The sequence below is a fragment of the Cylas formicarius genome, unplaced genomic scaffold (assembly GCF_029955315.1).
Source record: "Cylas formicarius isolate icCylForm1 unplaced genomic scaffold, icCylForm1.1 PGA_scaffold_7__23_contigs__length_41026272, whole genome shotgun sequence".
Lineage (NCBI taxonomy): Eukaryota > Metazoa > Arthropoda > Insecta > Coleoptera > Brentidae > Cylas > Cylas formicarius.
The window spans coordinates 14,700,097-14,721,668 of record NW_026844352.1 but is presented as its reverse complement, the minus strand read 5'-3'; the positions used below and the strand labels follow the sequence as shown (position 1 = coordinate 14,721,668).

The 21,572-nt window shown below is 33.8% G+C and overlaps 1 protein-coding gene across 2 annotated transcripts in view; it reads right to left on the bottom strand.

Annotated features, from left to right (window-relative positions):
- Positions 1-11,273, bottom strand: part of LOC132704289 (pyruvate carboxylase, mitochondrial) — a 51,582-nt gene extending 40,309 nt beyond the window's left edge. For both annotated transcript variants that reach the window (XM_060674183.1, XM_060674182.1), the window contains exon 1: positions 11,191-11,273. The gene's annotated coding sequence lies outside the window, so the exon portion shown is untranslated. The remainder of the gene's footprint in view (positions 1-11,190) is intronic.
- Positions 11,274-21,572: the final 10,299 nt, after the last annotated feature.

Sequence of the window (21,572 nt, the reverse complement as noted above, 5' to 3'; positions counted from 1 at the left end):
AATGATGCAGCCACTCTTTTGTTTTTCGTACCCTTGTATATAGCAAAGTGAAATTTGGTATGTATGTATATAATTAAAATGCCTATTTTTGGACATAAAAAGAATATCTGATGTCAAAATGACGGCAGCATGTCATTTTTTAAACGGTAAGAGGGGTCATGTGATACTTATTTTTAAAGGTCTTTTTACTTTCAAATTAAATAAATTCATTTTTAATTACAATTTAATTTAATGCAAATAATAATAATTATTTATGTAAAGTGGAGTGTGAATACAGCATTGGAGAGTGTCAGATCACATCAGCAGTTAGAATTTTTAATGTATGATATCCCGAAAAGTTCATCACGCGGTGATATTTCAGCAAACTGCAAAACATATTTTTTGCAAATGGCACTGTTAACATCAAAAAAGTTATCAACTGTACGCAAGTATCTTAGGAAACAAAAGTTTCACGGCTACAAATTAAAGTTAGTACATCAGCTATCAGAAACAATTATTCAGGTCCCAGACTATGCCCGATACGTATGATTTAGTGACGATTCAACATTTTATTTGAATGTAAAAGTAATGATGTATGTAAGATATTGGTGCTATTAAAATCCACATGTTTTTCGAGATAATCACACACAATATCCACAAAAAATAGTTTGGACGGGTTTACTTCGTCATCATATTGTTTGTTCAGCAGGACGTTGCGCTACCGCATTATTCAAGAAATGTTAGGGAATGGTTAAATGCTACTTTTCTTAAAAGGTGGATTGGAAGACGAGGCCCTATTGAATGGTCAGCTCGGTCGCCAGACCTAACACCCTTGGATTTTTTTATGTGCGGATATCTTATGTTACAACACAAAATTCAGTTGAAGATCTGAAAGACGAGAATTCGAAACGTTTGCAGTGTAATTCCCCCAGACACTTTGCAAAAATGTTAGGAGCCAGTATATTGACAGATTTTATTATTGTCAAAATGCACCAGGTGCTATTTTCGAATAAACCAAAACAGACGAATTAAATGTTCTCAAAATTGGTATGCGAATAGAACGTGACCCCTCGTACCACTAAAAAAAAATAAAATGGTGCCCTGCCGTGCTGACGTTTTGAGATATAGTTTTATGTCGAAAATTAGAGATTTTAACTATATGCGTGCATGTCAAATTTCACCGTGCTATATACAATTGTACAAAAAATAGAAGGGTGGTATTTATGGTGTGTGGGTAGGGTATTTATATATGTACATGGTGTAATGTAAAGGTGCCCTGCCCTGCTGACGTTTTGAGATATTGTTATATGTCAAAAATTAGAGATTTTAACTATATACGTGCATGTCAAATTTCACCGTGCTATATACAAGGGTACAAAAAATAAAAGTGTGGTATTTATAGTGTGTGAGTAGGGTATTTATATATGTATATATTTTTGAAAATAATAAACCTACTGGTCGACGAAAATACAAACATTTTGTATATTTACACCGATGAAATAATTTAAAGTTATTGAAAGTTAAGTGATTACAAACAATTGTCAGTTTTATTGGTTTTGAGGTAATTAAGGTAATTAAGCTGACACACTGTAATCCGCTATAAAATTGTGTTTAATAGAATGTAAACCGTAGGCACTTCGATGCGCAATTAAATAAATATTTCCTTTTTATTAACAAACGCAAAAAACTAGAACGACTGCATTCCATTTGCAATCGCGTTCAACCTTAGCAACCAGTTTTGTTTTATTTAAAGCAGTTCAGTTACCCGACAACTTAGTTTAAGCGGTAGACGTTTGCTGCATTTTTTTAAAAATGTAATTAAATTATGCAAAATTCCATGGCGCGGATGACCCACTATCGCGTGAAAGTCCAATGTTGCGCGGATCCTTTTGGGATTTTCGAAAAAAATGAACTATTGTATTTATATCGTTGCACATTGTAAAGTAATTAGCGTCCTCGATAGTTACCGGTCACATTGTGTACCGGGTGCCTCACATAAGGTGACCCATATGCTTTTCTCAAAACCTACAATAATTACCAAGAAATTTTAAATACAAAACTTGTTTGCACGTAAGTGCATTTTTTAAATTATTCACTTCTGAATTATACAGATTGCCACAGCCAACGGCTGAGACGTGACGTACAGATAAAATTATACGTGATAGTCAAATAAACAAAAGGTTTAGGTTAAAACCTATGATTTTTATAGGGATATCAAATGTAATATTCATTTTAAATCATTTATCTTATTAAGTTATCATTTTATTAATTTATTGAAGAGGAATTCAGTCAATTTTACGTGGAAAATTCATAGGTTCGGTAGATTAAAAGACGGGGCAAGAACAAAACCTCTCAACAAATAGTTTTTCACAATGACTTTATGGATTATACACTCATAAGGTGTAATACAGGTAAATTTCAATTAAAGTAAAAAAAAATGTAATACTTTTTTGTTTAACCCTATAGCAACTCCCGTACGGGAGTGCAAGAGAATATTTTTACTATAAACGAAAGTTAACCTTGGGGACACATTTTCATTAAGAAATGAAAGCGTGTAAATTTCGAATAAAGTAAAAAGACATATTTAATACTTTTTGATTTCATGCAATACAAATCCCGTACGGGAGTGCAACAGAATATTTTTACTGGAAACGAAAGCTAACCTTTGGGGACACATTTTTATTCAAAAATGGAAGTGTGTAAATTTCGATTAAAGTAGAAAAACATGTTTAATACTTGTACTGAAGTGGCTTTTACTTGATGAAAATCCATTTTTTTAATGTATTTTTTATATATTTATGTGAAAATCTGAACAACGTTTGTTCTTATTTAACTATATAATACTTTTTTGTTTCACCCTATTGCAACTCCCGTACGGGAGGCAAAGAAAATATTTTTACATGAAACGAAAGCCAACCTTTGGGGACACATTTTCATTAAGAAATAGTGTGTAAATTTCGATTAAAGTAGAAAATAAATTTAATACTTTTTTGTTTCACCCTATAGCAACCCCTCTACGACGTTGCAATCGAACATCTTCTTTAGCAACGAAAGCGAGAGATCTATTTAATTTAAATCAGTTGCTTCCTAAACTGCTTTAGAAGTCTTCGCCGTCACTGGCAACTTTTAGTTGCCAACTTCATACCGCTTTGGCGCAGTACCTTTCTGGAATGACGTCATTTTTGCTTATTTTTGTTGAATCTATGTCAACTGACAGAGACAAAGAAAATTGAAAAAAAATCATTGTTGTTTTTTTATAACAGTCAAAGCCGGTTTTGATTATGTATGTGTCTTTCAAAAATCAAAATTTAGGAGAAGATGCTTGTACAACCGTATTTATTGATAAGACTTGGGTTTTTAGTAAAAACAGCCAAGATAATACTATGTCTACAAATTCTAAAAAAGGTTATTGATATAATGTGGTTCACGTTGGATCAAAGGAATGAATTACTATGGAAGCCAATTTAATTTTTTAAAGTGGACTAAAAAGCGAAGATTATCATGACAATATGAACAGGCAAAATTTTGAAGATTGGTTTAAAAATCAGCCGATCTTCAAAAAGTTTGATAGGGTTGGAAAACGGAAGCTATCATTGCGACCTTTTAGAGTATGTTCCAAGAAAATCATGGACAAAGCACTGATTAGTTCTGATTTGTTTAGAGTTAGTTTGACATTGTCTGCAATTGAGAATTAAAATAATATGGATAAAAATTGGTAATTGACATCAATTTATTACATTGCAAACAAAAATAAATAATAAAGCAAAGATTAAAGAATCTCTGTTAGTAAAACCTTGTATCCTTATTTGCAAGAAAATTTTAGTTTTTTAACTTATAAAATCCCTTTGGAACAACTCTAGTTCGAGTCCGGAAAATTTTTACTAAACTGTTTGCCAGCTTGCGCCAGCACTGATGGCAACCCCCTTATCTACATCATTGTATATGTTTAGGTTAGAGATCATTGCTAAAATATAAATAATATAAGAAATACCTTATTTAAAACAAACTACAGAATACGACATAATTAATGATTTTAATAAATTGGCAAATTTAAATAACAATAAAAACTATTAAACAAAATTGGATTTATTTTATTAAATGAATCGATTTTAATTTCAAATTTCCAAATATAGCTAAATATATGAGTTGGAATAATTAGTGGCAATATTATAAGGCCTTTCTTTATCAGTGGTATTCTTACCGGTCGAAAGTATCAGGACTTTTTAAGGACGGAAGTTATCGATTCAACAACATATACTCAAAATATAAGAGTACCTGAATCAAATGTTTCCAAATCCGTCTCAATGACGAGATCTAAATCCCCTAGATTTTTTTCTTCGAGGTCATCTCAAAACTAAAGTATACTCAGACTCAGAAGAGCGGATAAGAACCGAAATTTTAGTTGTAACATCAAATGCTTTCCAAAACACTGTACGGGAATTTACTTAAGACAGTGTCAAGTAGCAAAACGACGTCAGTTCGAGCTTTTATTAGCAGCTAGCAGTTTTTAAATAGTTTTTATTATTATTTAAGTTTACCATTTCGTTAATTGTGTCATTCATTCAAATTAAGTTATAGTTTATTGATTAAATAATGAATTATTTTCGTTTTTTTCTCATTCTTGTAAAAACGGTTGAATTTAGATACAGGGAGGTTACACGAAGAATACTTAGAATTTTATGGACACTCCAAAAACTGAATGAAAACATACCATTTGTATTTAAAATAAAAAAGTTTAATGGCTTAGGGAGAAAAACCATAAATATGGCAACGTCGTCCACACCACCATTCAATCCAGCCTATTAGAAATCTCCATATACTATATTTCATAGATTTAAAGTCAAATAATTCCTAGGAAATATGGTCATCGGGCCACTTCTGACCAACCCTCTCTCTATACACACTAGACTTAGGTTTAATGAACTTTGGTTAGTTTCTATTTTAGAATTATAGCTACTGTCATTATCGTATTATATAGAATATTTAATTAAATAAAAAATTTTTACACTCTGCTATGTTCGCCCTCAAATATTCATTGAGTTAAAATAAAATGTCTCCTTAGATTATTCATACAAATAGTACTCGGTTAAGTTAAGATATTATACCTAGTCATTCGTAAACCAATCAATTTTTTTTTTAAACAGAATGCGCAAAAATTTGGAAAAGTCAAATAATCCGACAATAACTACTTCACTTAAAACACACACCTGTGCAAAGTCTTTGTTTGTAGTTTATTATTAGCAATAGATTTTTCGTTGTTATTGATATGGTTATTTTAATACAAAAAAATGGATTTGAATTCTGCAAAGCATCAGTGCTGATCAATAGCCGTTTGGTATTTTTAAAGTTGGAAAACGTTTTATTACTGTCATCGCAAAATAACTTCGGTAATAGAGTGTTGGTGCTTCATGGGGTCGATTTTCGACTAAATGAGTAGCGCTCTTCCAACAAATGCTGGCCTTGAAAATAGACAGTGCGTTACACTTGTAAAATCTTCGTTTATGATTCGATTTTGATTTTCTTTGTTGGTTGTTGTTTGATTGTTTGTTAGATCTCTCAACAATACACTAAAACGTTATTTTGGTTATTGCTTAAACCTAAATTCCAACTGGGATTATTTAACAAAAGAGAGAGAAGTAGTATTAGAAATTTTATATACCACTTTCTATCATGTTTAAATACAGGGGATTTGAAATATCCTATTCGGCCTGTTGTACATCCTTCTAAAATCTTTAATCATGGCTTGATATCGATATATTTTTTGTTGTTGCTTATTACATAAACTGGCTCAATTTTGGGATTTTTTTGTTAGATATATTTTACTGTTTTTTTTTAGAGTTTACTACAGTAAAGCTAGGTATCGTTATTTTTAAACACTCTGTGTCGAAACATGATAGAAATTGGTATAGTTGAGTTCTAAGTACCCCTGAATAAGAATTCGGTGCTAAGTTATTCATTAAAAAATCTCTCCTTCTCTCTTCTCTCACTTTAGTTAAATAGTCCAATAGGCTTAAGCAATAAGCAAAACAAGGTTTTAGTTCAATTTTGGGAAATATATCCATCAACAAAAATTGTCAATATCGAACCGTGAACGAGGATTTTACAAGGGTCTGGAATACCGAAATCGAATAATCCCCAAATGAAAGTAATCTAAAAATTACCTTAAATATAAAGAACTTTTGTATTTTAAAGTTCTCTTGATAATTATTACAAATTTTGACGAAAGTATTTGGGTCACCTTGTGTGGGATCCCTGCGCAATGGAAAAATATTCAATGACCATTTTTCGCGTGATTCAGTTTCTCGGATACAATCTTATAGTTAAGCAATCTTCACTGTTATCGTGACCTCTGCAAAGCAAAGGGAGATAAGACCACATTTTTATTCGACTTTCGACTTCGATACTACCCAAATCACGATCAGTTACATAATTATGGGTTTGTGGCTTTAGTCTTGATATTTTTTAAATGTCTTTCTATCCCTACACATTAACCATCATTAAAGTATTGATTTGTAGAAGACGTATCTAAAGTACCAGAGAGTGGTTTTGACATTTACACCTCTTTCTGTGTTTTTCCAGAGTGAGAACTATTTTAATGCAAATCTTTCTACAATGAAGATAGTTAGGCATTATTTAATATGGCGACAATATCATTAACTTACTAACTTACTCGATGAAGTCAATTTTCCTTTGTATTTAAAGGGTATGGAGAAAATATTAGACCTTAGGAATTTTTACTGCGGCTTGCCTGTAGAATCCATTGCTAAGTTCTTAGGGCCGTTGTTAAAGTTGCTGTTAAATTGGTCAGACAATGTTACCCAAATTCCATCATTATTTATGTTATCAAGGCCCTATCGAGTAGCGTGGTTTCCCATCATGCGTATATTTGAGGTTGTTGTAATAACTTTTCCTTGTGTGAAAGTGGATAATGCCCAATTTTTTGAGCACCATGGCTTACATTTACAGTACACAGTAAGTAAGATCGATAGGATGCGAAGATTGCGAAGATGAGAGTCGCCCTTAGAAAAAGGTTGAAAGATGGTGTAGGGAAAACGTGGAGAAAATAGGAGTGAGACACAAGAGGTTTAAATTATCAAAGGTAATGAATGTGTATATGAATATATGTATATGTAAATGTGTATATGAAAAAATCAGGTGGAAGTAAAATTTTGCGTAGACAATATTCGATTGTTCGGTTGGACTTTAAGCGGCCTAAATAGCATGTTATTTATTATAATGTTACGCATGAAAAGATTATACGGGGTACCTTCTTAAAACTGGACATTTTATTAAAGTATCAAATATAGCGAAATTTCTTATATCGAGGCTTAGGAGCGCCTAAAATAATTTACTAGGAACAGAAAAAATGGATTTCTGTCGCGACTATAAACGAAAACTAACCAAAGCTACGCGTATTTTACTGCCAACCTTCAAGATCATGGTGCATATAGACCCCAAACAACTTCAAGACACAGAAACTTTGACTCCAGCTTGTCTACAGAATCATTTTCAGAACATGTTACCCACTTTCCATCGTAATTTATTTTATTAAAGCCCTATCGAAATGGGTAAGATCTGTGGTGTCTACTAATCATGAGGTTGGTATAATAACTTTTCTATACATTTTTATTCTGAAATGATTTCTATAAAACGGAATATTATCCAATTTGTTGAGCACCATGAGTTACATTTGGTCCACATGTTAGTGATAATATTGGGAAAGATCTAAAAAGTTGGAAAGATGATGTGAGACACTGTATGAGGGAAGAAAATCTACCATAAGAAGTCATTATTAAGCAAAATAATAGCGTATTTCTATATGATGTGGAAATTAAATTAAACGGTTTGCGATTTCTTTATCAAAGCTGGCATTTTCCAAATTCAATCCTATGACATGATTCCAATTGTTTATTCCAATGATTTAGTTAGTTTCCTGGTTCATTTAGTTTTATTTTGACATCTTTACCACTCTGTATCTTAAACGTTAAGGCGTTTACGACATGTGTTCATGTTTATCATTCATTTTGAAATGGACCCAAAAATCGTCCCCCAATTATTGACATTTACTTAGAAAACATCCTGTATATTAGCGAGGAGGTGTCATAATTATGATTTCTAAATTGCTGAGATGACGAATTTCTTTAGCACGAGCAGAGCGCAGCGGAACGAGTGTTTGATAAACGAGAATGACTAACCAACCAAACCAAACTAACCAAAACAACACGAATACATATACCGGGGGAAATACTTCCGAAAACATCCGATTGCTCCTAACCCCGTGCGGTAATATCCTGGAAATGTCTTGCGGCTTGCAACCGTAGGAAACAAAACTGAAGTGGTAAAATGACACTTTCCGCGCGTTAGATCGGTGTATAATTCGGTATTTTAGAGAAGGGAGTAAAAAAATATTTTATTTTTAGAGTTCCTCTCGAACATTCAATAATTATCTATCTTCGCAATCTGGAAAGAGACTACCGTCCTTGAATTAAGGCCACCACCGTTCAGAAATCAATTCGAAGAACAATCTAACCTAGAAATCTTCAGTTATACCCACATAAGAACTGTACACCTCTGTAAAATCTTAATGGTTGGATTTTGGCCAATTTAAGAATAATTTGGCAACTAATTCTTATTCGGGAGTACTGAGAACCCAACTATACCAATGTCTGTCATGTTCCATTGCAAGGTTTTTGAAATATCGTTTGCGCTTCGCTGTAAAACAATATACCAACATTTAAGTGTGGCTAAAATAGTCTAGTAGGAACAGAAGAAATGTGGGTCGGAAAACCATTAAGGTGAGAACGGTGTTTCTTCATCCCATTAAATCTGAAAAGATTGAACCTACAAACCAGCAAGCAGAATAAAAAATATCAAGGAGACGATGACTACTCGGTTTGTAGAATATATATCCGGAAAGCAATTCTGATTGAGCTACAACTTTAGAACTTTAGAACTTTACACAATTTTTTAGTCGCTGGATATTGAGAAATCAAACGATAATATTATTTAGTGATGAAGCCTCATTCACCCGAAACGGTATCAACAACACCAGGAATTTGCACGACCAACTCGGGAATCCTATTTTGAAGATAGATTTTCGGTGACTATTTGGTGTGGTATTATTGATGACCGTCTGATTGGTTCATTTATAATTAAAGAAAGTATTAAGGCCAGTCGTTATTCACGTTTCATTGAAAATGATCTTTCAATATTGCTGGATGATATTCCTATTAATGTAACACAACAAATGTGAATTTAGCACGACGGCGCACCTCCTCACAACCGGCGGATTAGAAGAGGTTCAGCAGTTCTTCGGCCAACAAGGTCAGTTGACCTTAACCCCTCAGATTACTTTTTTTTAGTTAATATTCAATTGTTCATTTGGACTCTACTTGAAATAAATTTATTTATTATTTATCATAATTTATATATTATTTATTTATTTATTAGAATGTTTTGAATAGATGATCATGTTTCGAAAATGATTTCCAGAAAGACTCTCTTTTTTTCCTGCGATCACTTTAATGATTAAGTTGAGATTTAATAACCAACTGAAAACTATGATAGACATGTCTTGGACGACCCTGACGAACTAAAATTACCTTACTTTTTACAAAACTTCTGGATTCCTCCTGCGTCGGTTTTTAATGAGTCGTTTCGCCAATCATCCTGCTGCCTTCTTCAAAGCTCCGCCTCCCTCAAACAATATATAAACAGGTACAGAGTAAAATACGAGCCAGTTTCAGTCAAGCTCTGAAGGAGCCAACATGATGTTTGGCGAAACGTCAGCAAGTTTGACTCAGCAAAAACCGACGCAGGAGGAATCCAGAAGTTTTGTAGAAAGTATTACAGTAGCCTGCGGAAGTTTCTTTGAAAAATTAAAATTACCTTTGAAAATTACTAGATGTATTGGTTTTCCTTTCTTTGAAACCAGAAATCTAATTCATCAAGTTCTTCTGGAATATATTATTGGTTCCGTACATTCGTGACGTACGTTGAGTTTACTGCTTTTTTATTCGGAGCTGCCACAGCTCAGAAATCTTTATTTATATATGAGAAATATTCGATTGTTTCTAATGAAACAAATTTGGTGGATGTATTGTTTATCCTTTTTTGGTATCACACATTTAAGTTATCAAGTTTTTTTAAGAGACTTTATTGGTTCCGTACATTCGTGATATAGTTTATTGTTTTTGATTCGAAGCCACCATAGCGTAAATAATATCCGATTGTTCGGTTGGACTTTAAACGACATTAATAACATGTTTACTAGACTGTTGCGAATGAAAACAATATACCAATATTTAAACGTGGCAAAAATATTCTTGTAGGAATAGAAAAAATGGACTTCTAGAAACATCTTTTTTCTTGTGATCCCTTTAGCGATTATGGTGAGATTTTCAGACGCGGTTCCCCATTACATTAAATTTGGAAAACTTGAAAATACAAACCAGCAAACAACAACAAGAATGTTGAATAGGCGACGGCTCTACAAGATTCAATAAAAAACTTGAAGATATGACGTTGACCTAAATAGTTGTCGAAATGAGAAGCGTAAGTCTGTTAGCCAGGATTTGTTATAGTTTATGTCGATCTATATTTGACGACCAACTCCAATGACTTTTGAAAATTGGGGGATGTATTCTTTTTCCTCTTTTTTGGTATCACGAACGTAATTTATCGAGTTCTTCTGGAACTCTTTATTGGTTGCGTACATTCGTGATGTAGGAAGAGTTTGCCGCTTTTCATTCGAAGCCACCACAGTCCAGAAATCAATTTGATCATTTATATATGAGAAAATCAGAATTAAAAAAATATATGTATAGCGTAGATAATAAATATTCGATTGTTCGGTTGAACTTTGAGCGACATTAATAACATGTTGGCTAGACTATTTAGAATGAGAACAATATACCAACATTTGAGAGTGACTAGAATGTTCTAACAGGAATACCTCCAAACAACTCCAATTACTTTTGACAATCGGGAGATGAATTGTTTTTCCTTTTTTTTTTGGTTCCCTACATTCATGATATAGGAAGAGTTTACCGATTTTGATCCGAAGCTACCACAGCCCAGAAATCAATTCGAAGAACGATCTAACCTAGACCTACATCTAAAAACGAACGTGTTTCAAGTTGCGATCGATGATTCGAAGATGTTAGTGCCTGCGTCGCGATGGCCTAACGAAAAATTTTTGCGCACACTTACATAAAATTGTCGAGCCGGTCGATATACGAGTGCTACGGATATGTCGGCTGCGATCGGTCTGAGCGATCCACGACGCGTATGTGACAACTGAATTCGGATTTTATTTTTACTCGAAAATTTAGAAAATGACGCTTGCGCCGCACGATCGTCCCATCGCGCATCGTGGGTCACGTCTTGGGGCTATCGTTCGTGTGGGGAACTTGGCGATAAGGAGACGCAAGGCAATTAAAAGTAAATTATGTAAAAGTCATTCTGGACGAGTCCGTTTCGCATTTAAATAGGTACTTTTTGACCTGGCCAAGCGAATGTTTATTTTTGACCGCGGACATTGTTTTCTACGTGCCGGGTACGTGCGTCTGGCAGATTACAGTTTATTGCGTTCGTGATTCGTGTGCAGACGGTACAATGAAATATTTCGATTTATTTTGTTGTTGTTGTGCGTCTCAATTTCAATAAATTTTGCAAATAAAATTACCACAACCGTTTAATTTCATAAGACTGTAGGTTTGACCTAGGTGAAAAATGTAAATAAACTCGAAAGTTGATCGACTTTTGAAAGGGTAAATGTGCTGTATCCAGCAAAAGCTTAGGCACATCAACAATTTCTTTAAAAATGTTTTTATGAAATATTATAAAGCATTACTAAAGCGAAGAAAATAAAATACGGAAAAAGTTCAACATTATATCATCATCATCCCTCGCTTCCTGCATCCACTATTGGATATGGACCTCCTCTAAGATTTTTCACCGTCTTTTGTCTTGAGCAGTATTGATACAATTTCCAGCTACTCTCTTTATATCGCCGTTCCATTTAGTTGGTGGTCAACGTCGACTGTTTGTGTCCTCTCTCGGTCGTGATTCTAATATTCTTTTTGACCATCTGTAATCGGTCATGCGTGCTACATGACCAGCACATCTCCACTTGTATATAGTGAGGGGTGTTTTTTTCCGATGCATCGAACATTAAGTTGCAATAAAACAACGATGGATTATTCGATTGACATGAATTTTATTTATTCGAAAGATAATCTTGTGGCATTACATTTTAAATATGATTTCTGGCATATGACCGCCACGGCTTTCGCGGATGTAGTCCAATTTTCGATGACTTTTTCCCACATTTGTGGCCGTATATCGGCAATAACACGGCGAATGTTGTCTTCCAAATGGTCAAGCGTTTGTGGCTTATCCGCATAGACCAATGACTTTACATAGCCCCACAGAAAGTAGTCTAGCAGTGTTAAATCACAACATCTTGGAGGCCAATTCACAGGTCCAAAACGTGAAATTAGGCGATCACCAAACGTGTCTTTCAATAAATCGATTGTGGCACGAGCTGTGTGACATGTTGCGCCGTCTTGTTGAAACCACATTTCCTGGACATCATGGTTATTCAATTCAGGAATGAAAGAGTTAGTAATCATAGCTCTATACCGATCACCATTTACTGCAACTTTCTGGCCATCACCGTTTTTGAAGTACGGACCAATGATTGCACCAGCCCATAAAGCGCACCAAACAGTCAGTTTTTCTGGATGTAACGGTGTTTCGACATACACTTGAGGATTAGCTTCGCTCCAAATGCAGCAGTTTTGTTTGTTGACGTAGCCATTCAACCAGAAGTGCGCTTCGTCGCTAAACAAAATTCGTTTATGAAAATCGGGAACAACGGCAATCTCGTTTTGGGCCCATTCGACGAATCTACGCCTTACTTGATGATCGTTTGGCTTCAATTCTTGCACGAGTTGGATTTTGTAAGCACAGAAACCAAGATCCTTCCTCAAAATCTTCCATAAAGTGGATGAACACAGATCCAATTCCTGTGCTCGATGGCGGATGGACTTATTCGGGTCTTCCTCAATGCTACGCTCTACAGCAGCAATAGCTTCTTCTGTACGCACCGTATGGCGTCTCTGGGGATGCAAGTTATCAATAAGAGTAAACGTGGTGCGAAAAAAATTCATGGTTAATCGAATTAACTGCTCTGATAGACGATTTTGTGGACGTATTCCGCACAGAACCATTATTTTCGAAATAAAATTGCACTATTTGCAAGCGTTGTTCAGGCGTGAGTCTATTCATGATGAATTGCCAAACCAAACGGAGAATAAATCACTTGACAGCTATTAAATCGGTCGCCACCTTGAACAGTAATGCCAATTTAAAGTTCTATACATCGAAAAAAAAAACATCCAATACATTGTGTCTCATTTTGGTCGCAACTGAGGGATATGTTCGTAGTTAATGAAGGGCAATTTCGCAAACCTTTGGTACTTTTTTGTGAAACGAAACGTTAACCAAATTTTCATTACTAGCTTAGTTTTTAAAATACACAGTGATTTTGAAAATTTGATGCTTTGGGACACCCCTCGCATCTCGAGTATCTTATGAAATGTCAATATAGCATTCTTAGAGAAATCCTCATTTACTTTGTTGTCTCATTCAAAATATTAAAGAATAGCTGTTAAAACCATGCATTTTGAAAACTTAGAAACATTCGGCATAATTAAATGCTTATTTATAAACACTTTAAATATGATTTTTTTACTATCATGTTTCCAAGGAGACCACAACCAAATCGTGCTACAACAATTAAGCTAAAGGATCCTACTCAAAACCTTGTCCAAGTAAATAAAGGAAAGGAGATGAAATATGAAAAATAAATTTTTAGCAAGGGTGCAAGCCAAACCACAAAATTCATGTAAAATTAGAGTACAAAAAATATTAAAGGATCATAAATTTAAGCTTTATAAGGAGAACGTAGTGCATCATTTACATCCTGGTGATCCAGATAGGTATATTGTAATTGCTTTTTGGAGCAAATTCGGTGAGACCATCACTTTGCTAGGAAGGTAATTTGGTCGGATAAAACTTTCATAAGGCCTTTTTTAGAGGACAATTTTGGATAGATACTAATGGGCCAAACAGATGGCCTGCGAGATCCCCTGATTTAAGAATTTTAGATTTTTTTGTGGCCACATCTAAAAAGTAAATTAAATGTCAGTTGTCATAATAAGATTGGTGAGCTCCGAGCAACCAGTGAAGCAGCTTTTGAAAATTTGCGAATGCAATCTTTTGTTATTCTGAAAGCTTCGGAGAAGACCGAAACTCTGTGTAGGTTATGCCTTAGAGAAAATGGTCGAATTTTTTTAGCATTATAAATTAAAAGAATTATGATCAGATTTGCGATGAATGTTAATGCTAATAATTAATAATTTTTATGTTCCTCATCATTTTAAATATTTGTTTTGATATCTAGGTTCTCGTTTTGGTTTATTTTAATAATATATAGGTCATATGTGAAATGTAACAAATAAACTGTTCTTATGTAAGTATTATAGACATTTAATAAATTATATTTTCCAGGCCTACCGCAAATACATTAATGAAAATTTTAAAAAATCATTTTTGTGAGGTCATTTATACCCATAATCCCATAGTGTTAAACATTTTTGAGAAGTTCATACCAAGCGGCATTAAATTGGCCTATAAGATATCGGGTGTTTCATTAAAAAAAAAACAAATTTTATTTTTGTTCAAAAAGACCGACTACACCACTGAAAAGTCTATATCGGATGCGATTTTTATCTTTCGCCTCCAATAATGGACCCTCAGTTGCGACCAAAATGGGACACAGTGTACAGTGTGTCTTACTTAAAAAAACTGTACGCCCTTGTAAAATCTTTGTTTGTGGTTCGATTTTGAAATTTTTTTTGTTGGATAGATTTCTGAAAAATGCACTAAAACCTCGTTTTGCTTATTACTTCAACTTGTCAAGTCATCAGCAACTGGGCCTATATAACAAAAGAGTGAAGAGAAAAGTACTATTAGGGATTTTTTAAAAATAAATTGGTAACGAATTTTTACTCAGGAATACGTAGAACCCAACTATACAAAGTTCTATAATGTTTCGATACAGGGTTTTTGAAACATCGTTTATGCCTCGTTGTAAAATCTTTGATTACGGTTTGATTGAGATTTTTCTTCGTTTGATAGATATCTCAAAAACACAATAAAATCTTGTGTTTTTTATTACATCAACCTGAAGTCATGGCAAATATCGAGAAGGCCTATTAGGGATTTCTTTTAGAATAAAGTGTTAACAAATTCTTATTCGCGAGCACCTCACTTAAGCATTACTTCTGTAGAATGTTTGTTTATTTTAATAATTGTTTTTTTTTTGTTTAAAAGGTCCTACTAAAAAGCACTGAAACTGTTTTTTTCATATAGCATCGACTAAAGTCGTGACAACAGATTCGTATTCAGGACTACCCAAAAGCAACCAGACCAATTACCAACGTTTTTAATGTTATAGAAAAATAAATATTGTAAACCTTGTAAATAACGATTATTTTGCATGTAATTTTAAGATCTCACCAATTTTAATTATAAAAATTTCAAAAATAGCGACCAAAAATACTTCAAATATTTTTTAAGGGACATTTATTTTTTAGTATCTCCTTAAAACAACAGCATTAATAAATCTACAGTATTCGAAAGGTATAATGTAGATAATAGCTGTTTCTCTGAGCAATGAAAAATTTAGTTTAATTGATTCATTCAAGCCGATAAAATTTCTTATTTGGAAATTTAAAGTAACATTTAATAAAATGCAATATTGAATGATGTGAAGTTGATAGGCCTATTGAAAACACGAAAATTCGATTTCAGACATTTAAGACTTTTTAGCAATAGTTTTAACATATTCAATATTCAGTTAAATTAATTAAATTAAATTCAGTTGGTATATGGGACAGTATGTACAGGATAGTATAACAAAAACAAGGCACCAATACCAAATGAAATTTTGGAAAAAACTTGTTAAAAACAAAATGGAGATTAAAAATTAGTTATTTCAGTTAGGTCACCATTTTTCTCTATATACTGATCATCAATGCAACTTTAATTGTTGCTAAATACTTTTCTTAGCTCTTGGCTAGTGATGCTATGGCAAGCTTCTCTAATTCACAAGCAAAGGTTTTCTTTTTTTGCGGTCGTGATAAATTAACTTCACGTTTTAATCTCACTCACAGAAAAAAATCTAGGAGCGTGATATCAGATCCATCAGGTTAAAGGACTGTTTCGTCCAATCCACCATTCTAATTATGGATAGGAGCACCATTAAAATTCAAATGCAAATTGTACCGATCCTCGAGGGGTAATTCATCAATTTCACTAATTAGTATATTTTCTAAAAATCGGAGAAAAGTGATCCCGTAGAAATTTTTATGAAAAAAGTATGGCCCAATTATTTTTTTGTTTAAAATTCACCACATGTTCACATTTCAGCTGTCTGTCCTATCCTCCAATGCGGATGTTCTTCACTCTACATTCTAATATTCTGCGATGAAACCGTACCGTTTGTAGTACCTACACTGCAACCATAGGCAAAACTCCTTTCTTCTTTCGCTGTCAACAGATTCAAGAGTGTGCAGGAATTTGGGCTAAAAGACCTGTTTTCCACTTTTTTCAAAGGGACTAAAGATACAGCTTTTCAAAATATTTCAGTTTACTTTTTTAATACTGGATCAGGGATTTTCATTAAAATAATCAAGAATTATTTGACTTGGAGGAACAACACGATTGCCATGTTGGTTGGCGAGTTTATTGACAGTCCCGTTCTGATCAAAATGTCTATTGATATTCGCAACTGTACTGTCATTAATGTTTCGGCCAGGATATCTTCTATTAAATTTCGAAGCAGCTTCACGGAAAGATCGCGCACTATAGGCAATTAGCCATACAATTACCACTTATTCTCCCAAAGATAAATTAAATATAGTTATTTTCTAAAAAAAGTTAAAAACAAATTAGCGAGTGAATTTCCCAGTCGAATATTCGCCTCTCCATTGCAAACTTGGTTTTACAAAGGAAACAGCATGCCGACGTCAATCAATTTTGATATTTCTGTTATTTTCATTACTAGAAGAAAATTAAAAACCCTTGTTAATAAAAAAAAAAAAAAATACAGCATTGAAAAGCCTCTTTAGTTCAAATCTTAATCTTTCTAACATATGTCTATCTATCCAACAATAAAAGCATTATCAAAATTGAGCCATAAACAAAGATTCTACAGCAAGGCGTCTGCGATATTAGTATAGTTAGGTTTTATGTGGTCCTGAATAAGAATTCGTTGACACTTAATTCTTAAAGAAATTCCCTATAGCAAACGTTTTTGAGAGATCTATCCAACAAAAAACAAATTATCACAATGCGACCATAAACAAAAAATTTACAAAGGTGTACCGTTCTTACGTGGGACACATATGAATGTATATTGTATTTATTCATCAAAAGTAGGAAAACGCATAGTAGGCTTTGTCAGTATTAAAACTTATGAAAGAAAATTATGTAAAAAGTACACTATCACGTTACAACATAATTACAAACAACACTTAGAAATTAAATTTACAATATAATAAGGTGATAACAATTTCTTTCCATGATTGCACAGGCGAGAGGTTAAAAATTTATCTAATAATTTTTTTTTAATTATAAATATTGGAGTCGAAAGTTGTACGCGTAACTTCAAAAAAAACTTTATTCTTTAGAGTTTCAATTGAAAAGCAGGTTTTCTTTAATTTCAAACACAGATGAACAATTTGAGCTCTCCATCACAATCTTCGATTTAAAAAGGTACCATTGAATTTTTTACTTAAACATTTGGATTGTTATTCCGTTAAAAGTTAGATTGTACTGTTGGTATTTTACTACTGATTTCACAATAATTCGTAGACGTGCTTATTATATATCTTAACTTAACATTTAAATGTCTATTAATTGACCTGATATCACAGCTGTAATTTTATCTCAGTATAAAAAGTTTAAAGTCTTTTCGAATGTTTATTAAGTCGTTCGTTCACATATAAAATAAATAAGGAAAGTATTCCCCTTTGAAGAGTACCTAACACTACACTAAATATATTGGACAACTCGCTGCCTGCCTTTAGCATACGCTGTATAATGTCGATGACCTTAATTGCTATAATCGTGTTACTTTTTTTCAAAGAAACTGACTGTAATACAATCCTGGGTTCCCCTGCGTCGGTTGTTGATGAATCGAACTTGCTGACATTTCGCCAATCATCCTGTTGACTTCTTCAGGGTTTAACTGAAACTGGCTGCCATTTTACTCTGTACCTGCTTATATACTGTTTGATGGGGCGAATTAATATGCAAGGATTTGATGTCCGGTTTCGTGATTGTATTCGGCAACTGCTGACGTAATTATTTGTCGCAGTGTTAAGGCTATTTCATGTTCTTTGAGCCTAATGAATGAATATTTTTCGCCTGGTATCTGAAACGGAATTTTGAACTGAGGTGGCTTTTACTTGATGAAAATCCATTTATCAAAATAAATAAGAACTAAAAGTTCAGATTTTCACAAAATTATATATTATGACATGACAATTGTTTCGACAACACCGTGTCTTTATCAAATGACATTTGACTTATTTATTTTTTAACGGAATTTTGTCTTTGACGGATCGCAGATGTTGAGAGATTTTTAGACAAGTGTTAAATCTGGTTTCGACATTACATTTCTTAAGAACATTTGATATGTGGTCGGTCATGTTTTGAATGTAAGGAGGAACAGCAGTGGCACGTGTGGGATTGCTTTCGGACTCGTGGTCTTTGGAAGGGTTGTGGTGAAGTGTATTTTGTGATGGAACTCTAATGTGAAAATTGTTAGAGAGAAGAGCACATCTAATTTGTTTTAATTCTGGCTTCAGTGACTCGGGTTGAGATCATTTGACGGCTCTGTAAACAAGATAGTTAATAACCGATGATTTTTGGACAGTATGGTGATGTGACAATGCATTAAGCTATCGGTCTGTATGCGTATTTTCTATTGATAAAAATATCCAAGAATGGGAGATTATTATAAGTTTATAATTCAGTTGTAAAACGAACGTTCAGGTGTATAAAGTTTAAATGGCTAGGCAAACCTCGGAGGGATTCTTGACAATTTGACCAATTAATCAATTAATGAAGTAAATTATGTACTAAACTATCAGTTTTCCCTGTGAAGGGTTTTAATATAGAAGCTAGATAATTTGCTAAAGAATATGCTGGAAAACCAATGGAGCTGACAATAGGTCGAAGGAGTATTCATGGTTTATCAATATTAGGGAGTCCCAAAAATTTTAGAATTATGAGGGGTGGCAGACTTTTTCACGGATTCTGATAGAGAAGCACCCTTAATAACATATTTAAGGTTGCTTTCTATAGATGACGTAAGAACTTTTTTAAGACGACGATTGGATCCGTCTGTAAGAATATCTTGAAATTTTTCCTGATATCTACTTATGTTTATGACTACCATGTTTTTAGAATTACGTTGTCGGGATAGGATGTTAGACATTTTAGAGTAATGTGTTCAGGCTTTGGAATTTTAGATTTTGGAGGTTTGTTTTTTTTAAGTTTTTTGCGGTTTCAAATCGAATTTAATTAGCTGTTTTAAATCTCAACAACTGATTTCTCCGTCTCAGAAAGTGGGTGCGATGATACATTAGCCCCAGTGTTTGAGTGTTTGGTTTGAATATGATTCTGGATATTCGATAACCGAAGATTTTCAGCTTTGTCATGTTTGAAATCAAACTCAGATGGGGACAATATGGGAGCAATTGCCAAATGTAGAAATAGAAGAATTTTATGGATTTGCTCTATTTCTTTGCAGGTATGATGAATTCTTGCCAGAATTAAAGCCAAACTAGATTTAAGAAGAATTTTATAAGCAGATGTTACTTTAACATGATGGGATATTTTAAGAAAATTAGGGATAACGTTATGATCCCTAAAACGTAACAAAAAGGTCAGTCTACAACGTAATCTTACCTGTTTCAATCGGTGATCTTCTAACTTTCTGCTTTTGCGATTAATGTAATTTCCAAGACTTTATGTTGTTTTTTTATGTTCCAAGAAACTTCCACTGTCTACCGTAATACTATTTACAAATCTTTTTTATTTCTCGGCTGTCGGCTGTCTGCTGTTGATGAATCAAGCTTATTGAGGATTCGCTAATCTTCTTATTGGATTCTTCAGAGCTTAACTGAAACTGGCTCGCATTTTACTCTGTACCAGCTTATATATTATTTGAGAGGGGCGAAGCTGAAGGAGTTAAGCTCTGAAGAAGCCAACAGGATGATTATCGAAACGTCAGCAAGTTCGATGCATTAGCAACCGACGCAGGAGGAATATAGTTTAATCCTGCCAGGTCGTAGCTCAAGGATCTTTCAGATATACCAGATTGGTCACGAAGAATAATCAATGCTTTAAATTGTAGATTTAAGTTGTTCACGTCTGTCTTAAAAGTTACTTTTTCTGAGAGATGTTCAGAGTATTTTGTTTTAATAATTTTGATATAGAGACAGCAGCCGTGGATCAAGCACCGTGTCTTCATATTGGTTCAACCCACATCCTTCAAATTGTGGCTGAGTGGTCTTCCACGAGGAGTGTGCTGTCAAGCAAGACCCATACACGATATCGCAATGGTTGAATGCGGAGAGAACAGGAGCATCGAAAACGTTTTTTTAAGATTTTCAATTAGAAAATTCCTTGTGCTATACAAACCTTTTAGACGACCAGTAGCCATTTGTATACAAGCTGAGATGTGTTTTTCAACGCCAAGTTTTGTATCTAAAAATAACCCCAAATTTTTTGCTTCGTTTTATAATCGCTGAATAATATTGCCTATTGTTATGAATGGTCCAGACACAAAACGCTTAACATCCACCGGACCGCCAAGAAGCATTACCGTAGATTTTTTCAGTTTTAAGAATAAACCATGATTGTTGATATATTGGCATTCAAGATGTAATCGAGAAGGGTAAAAAAAAAACGGTAGAGGTAGAATTTTGTTCTGAAAATAATAAACAAAGCAGAAGCTAAAATCGAGCCTTGTGGTACTACACTTCTTATGTCTAGGTAAGCAGACTCGATAGCGTTCAAGACCACTTTTTGCTTTCTCTCCGTTAAGTAGTTTTCTATTGAATTCACAGATACCTCTCCAAAACCCAGATATTTAAGAACGGTATCAAAAGCCCTAGAATAGTCGAGTAGGACTAACACACTGCACTTGCCTTCGTCGATTCTTCTAATGATCATCTGAAAGTTCTTATAGAAATTGTCGAATTTGAGATTGGAATTGGAATTAGGTTTGGTTTATTAAATCTTGAGCTGGTGGTGAGCAATCCTTTTCCCCATGGTTTTTGACTAGTTTTTCTTGTTTAAAAAGTGTTCTACATATGCTTTTTCTCACACTTGATCACTCTGTTCGTAAAGTTTCCAAGCTCTCTATAACGGTAGTAAAGTAAAGTAAAGTAAAGTAATCCCTCCCACACTTGTGCCAACGTTTTTTCAATCCTCGAAGCACTTCTGTT